Below are 5,408 nucleotides of genomic sequence, written 5' to 3'. Positions count from 1 at the left end.
TTTGTTTAGCCATTCCCTAGTCATTTGGTATGTATTTCATTTCCAGCTTTTTGTTATCCTAAATTATTTGGCCATACATGTTTTTTGTACATTTGGGTAATTTCTTGCTTTCATTAACTACTTGGGGAGGTAGTGGAATCTCAGGGTCAGAATGTATGAACATTTTAATAACTTCTCTTCCATAATTCCAAATTGTTTTCCAGACAAATAAACAAATTCATAGCTCCACCAGAAGTGGTAATTAACTTGCTAAGATAGCAATTATTTGAGGGACCACTCATTAGGTACAGCTGTCAATAACCAAACCAACAATGCAGAGAGCATTATCTGCAGAGTTTTATTTACACTTAGAGCACAGGTTCATCTATATAAAACAAAAGTCAGGGAGCCTAGAGTATCAGCTTCAGCAACATTATGTAAGCAGTACTGGCAGCTAGGTGGCCAAGCCTGGAGTCAAGAAGACTAAAATTCCTGGGGTCAAAACTGGCCTCAGAGACTAGCTGAGCAACTAGGCAAATCACTTAACTGAGTTTGTCTCCATTTCATCATCTGTAAAATGATCTGAAGATGGAAATGGCAATCCACTCCAGTATCTTTGCCAAGAAAATCCCAAATGAGGTCACGAAGACTTGGACACAACTGAAAAATGACTGAACAACAACAAAAAAGAGCACAGAAAAATGGAATTTTACAAAAAGAAAGAGGGGGAAGATAAGGGTATACATGTTTGGAAACAAGTAACAGAAGGGGAGCAATGAGAACACCTGCCAGATGCTAAGAAAGATAATGCCCCTGGCACTGTAGGTATGCTAGCAGAGGCTGCATGACCATGGCCACTCATTGGGATGTAATAGGAAGAATTAATGTTACAAGTAGAAGATAGACTAGATGATATCTAAATTCCTTATCATTGCTCAGATTTTATGCTTATATTACTCTGTGTTCATTTTATAAACATTTTTCAGACTAAAGTCAGCTCTTCCATATTAGATGGTACAAAACTCCAGGACATCAACTAAGCAAGTCCATAAGATTCAAAGTTCTATCTTCAATACAATATTTCCATCAACTACAAGCATTCCCTTTCCCAAATCTACACTGAAGTTGGTGAACTCCCTTATCTAAGGGAGAAGATGTCAGACTTAAACTTCAAGAATAAAATGACAATGCTGCCTCTCTTCCACCTGGGATCTAAAGCATATGCCTCTACCTTTAACCAACAATTTAGAGTAGCTAAATACCCACTTAAGACATCTGATACTTGAGAAAGGCAGTATAATGGCTATATTAACTATCCATTCTTTTAGATTCTCCACACTCTTTCCATATACTCAGATTATCAGAAAGCAAAGTGCCTGGAGAATATTAGCTTTGTTATTTTACCTAATTCCCACCTTAAAAGGCACCACATAACAAAACCTTCTTGAGTTTAATTCTAGGAAAATATTTGTTTCTGCAGATTTTTTGACAATAGAATCTGTTACTCAATAAGTTTCTTTTTTGGATTTTAACTGCTGGAAAACTTAGAGCCAAATTCATTAGCATGTCTCAGGTATTTAAGAGATTCTCTATCCCCTAAAAGCTACAGGAAGGCAGGTTATGTTTATCAACTATAATGGAATCAGAGTCATTAAATTATCTCATGGCATAATGCTTATTGTGTTATTTTTTAATTCTCCTTGGGGGATCTCTTCAACAACTGGGAGTTCTTTCTCCAATTTTAAACATCTCATATCTATCAATATAATACTCATCTATTGCGTTGTCATCATTCTCATCATATTGCCAGAATATCTGCTTTTTGGGTTATCTATTTTTCTTTCACACCACCTGTCTGCCTATTATTCCATCTATCTATCTCTATATCTACCTTCCAACTATCAGCTGTCTGTTAATCTGTCTCTATCTAGGTATAAATATACATATATCAGGAATAATGTATTCTATAACACTTGGATACATAATATTAAAAAGTCATGTTTTACTTAGTAGCATAGTTCAAACAAAAAGTAGAAACAGTAGATGGTGGAGGAGAGGCTGTGACTCCCACAAGTTCCCAATAAACCAGTCCCCTCACTCCAAAATAATGCCATTAAAACACACACACACACACACACACACACACACACACACACACACACACACACACCCCAGGCTAACTCACATAAGAACAGAATGAGACTATTTTCTAGCCAAAGACAGCAACTGGATCGCCTGCTGATCAGTCTGAGAGAGAAGCTCAGCACAAGGACTGGACCCAGCCAGGAACAGACCATGCCTCCAATGTCTCAGAGTCTTCAGTACCAGCTGCTTCTTCTGAGGCTCAGCTTGCGGACTTGTGAGGGGGTTCAGCAGTTGGCCAGGGTGAAGTCGCTGCAATCTCTGCTGGAGTTGGGGCAAAGCACCCTGGTTCTGAACCAGTGGGCTGACTCCAGTCAGGGAGGGGCACAGGCACACCAAGCTTCGACCATAGAGAATCAGATTTCAATCAGACATTTGCTTCTGGGTTGAGATGAGTAGGCAAAAAAGAGCAGACAATAGATAGCTTTTTGGGGGGAGGGATAGACTAGAATACACCCTCAGAAGATAATAACAAAGTCAAAGATCCAACATCCAAAGCTTCCAAGAAAAATATGAATTGGTCTCAGGCCATGGAAGCTCTCAAAAGGGACTTTGAAGAGACAGAAGAAGATTTAGAAAGACGGAGGAAAGAATGGAAAGAGAAATGAGAACAATGTGGGAGAGTCATGAGAAAAAAGTCAAGAGCTTGAAAAGCCAGATTGGAAGGGAGATAGCAAAAGCTCTCTGAAGAAAATTGCCTCAGAATTAGGATTGAACAAATGGAAGCTAGTAACTTTATGAGAAACCAAGACACAGTAAAGCAAATCCAATTGAATAAAAAAAAAATAGAGGGCAATATGAAATATCTCCTTGGAAAAACAGCTGACCTGGAAAATAGATCCAGGAGAGAGAATTTGAAAATCATTGAACTACCTGAAAACCATGACCAAAATAAAAGTTTAGACATCATCTTCCAAGAAATTATCAGGGAAAAGTGCTCTGATATTCTAGAAGCAGAAGGTAAAATAGAAATTGAAAGAATCCAACAATCACCTCCAGAAACAGATTCTAAAAGGAAAACTTCCAGGAATATTATAGCCCAATTCCAGAGATCCCAGGTCAAGGAGAAAATATTGCAAGTAGCTAGAAAGAAAGAATTCACATACTGTGGAGCTATCATCAGGATAACACAAGATCTAACAACTTCTGCATTAAAGGACCAGAGGGGATGGAATATGATATTCCAGAGGGCAAAGGAACTGGGAATACAACCAAAAATCACCTACCTAGCAGAACTGATTATAATCTTTCAGGGGAAAAAATGGGACTTCAATTTTAAAAAAAGGACTTTCAGGCATTTGTGATGAAAAGACCTGAACTGAATAGAAAATTTGACTCTCAAATACAAGACCCTAGAGAAGCATATAAAGGTAATCAGGAAAAAGAAATCATGAGGGATGTTAAAAGGTTAAACTGTTTACATTCCTACATGGGAAGATAATACTTCTAACTCATAAGATCTTAATATTAGGGCAGCCGAAAGGAATATACTAAGAAGGCATATATGTGAATTGAATATGAAGGGATGATATCTGTAAAGCATTTATTTTTTGTTTATCCTTAGTTTTTGTGGGGCAGGCAGGGTGGGGTGGCTTATGTCTGGGGCTGGATGTGGGCTCAGGGCCTCCTGGGTCTAGGGCTGGTGCTTTGTCCACTGTGTCATGTAGCTAACCCATGATGACATCTTTAAAATAAAGTAAAGTAGCTCAAATAAAAAAACATGAAAAAGCTTATGAAGTGGATGGGGAAGTTGAGGAAGGAGCAGGGGAGTAAGTAAACCTTACTCATCAGAATTGGCTTAAAGAAGGAATAACATATACACTCAAATGGGTATAGTAATATATTGTGCCCTGAGGGAAAATGGGAGGAGAAGGAGATAAGGGTAAGTGGGGGGAGGGGAAGGAAGGAAGGGCAGATTGGAGGAGGGTGCAGTAAAATAGCAAAACACTTGAGAGAGAGGGTGAAGGAAGATTGAAAATAGAGTAAATATCAAGGGGAGAGAATAAGATGAAGGGTAGTACAGTAACTGTGAAAGAAATGATGAGCAGGATGATATCAGAAGGATGTATGAAAAATGAAAACTATCAACAGAGAAAGAACTGATGGTATCTGAATACAGACTGAAGTATAATTTTATTTGTTATCTTCTCTTTCTAAAGGCATTTTGTCTATTTTTTTTCATAACCTGACTGATGAAAAGATGTTTTGCATGGCTACACATATATGACATATTGAATTGCTGGATTTCATAGGGAGAGATGAAAAGGGAAGGAGAAAGAAAATTTAGAACACAAAGTTTTAAAAAATTAATGTGAAAAGTAATGATAAGCAGGAGTTCAGAAAAACCTGGAAGGAGTTTCATGAACTGATGCTGAGTGAGATGAGTAGAACCAGGAGAACATTCTACACAGTAACAGCAACATTGGGTGATGAACAATGGTGATAGACTTGGCTCTTCTCAACAGTGCAATGATCCAAAACAGTTTCAAAGAACTCATGATAGAAAATGTTCTCCACATCCAGAAAAAAGAACTGTGGATTCTGAATGCAGATTGAACCATACTGTTTCTAATTTTGGACTGTTTTTGTTTTTCCTTCTTTTTTGAGGTTTTTTCCTTTGTACTCTGACTCTTTCACAATATGACTAATGCAGAAATGTTTAATGTGATTTCATATATATAATCTATATTAGACTGCTTTCTGTCTTGGGGAGAAGGGAGGGTGGGAAAAAATTTGGAACTAAAATCCTATGAAAACATGTTGAAAACTATCGTTATATGTAACTGGAAAATAATAAAATACTGAACTATAATATTTTCTTTTTAAAAAAAAAGCAGAAACAGTATGGTTCAATTTTCATTCATAAACCAGAGTTATTTTTTTCTGGATGTGGAGAACATTTTCCATCATGACTTCTTGGGAATTGTCTTGGATCATTGCACTGCTGAGAAGAGCCGAGTCTATCACAGTTGATCATCACACAATGTTGCTGTTACTGTGTACAATCTCCTGGTTCTGCTCACTTCACTCAGCATTAGTCCACTTAAGTCTTTTCAAGTTATTTTGAAATCTGCCTGCTCATCATAACTATCTTTTTTTTTATTTTTATTTTTTGTGGGGCAATTGGGGTTAAGTGACTGGCCCAGGGTCACACAGCTAGTAAGTGTCAAGTGTCTGAGGCCGGATTTGAACTCAGGTACTCCTGAATCCAGGGCCGGTGCTTTATCCACTGTGCCACCTAGCCGCCCCTATAACTATCTTTTAAAGACATTACATTTACTACAACA

This window comes from Dromiciops gliroides, chromosome 2, assembly GCF_019393635.1.
Source record: "Dromiciops gliroides isolate mDroGli1 chromosome 2, mDroGli1.pri, whole genome shotgun sequence".
Lineage (NCBI taxonomy): Eukaryota > Metazoa > Chordata > Mammalia > Microbiotheria > Microbiotheriidae > Dromiciops > Dromiciops gliroides.
This window is presented reverse-complemented; position numbering follows the sequence as displayed.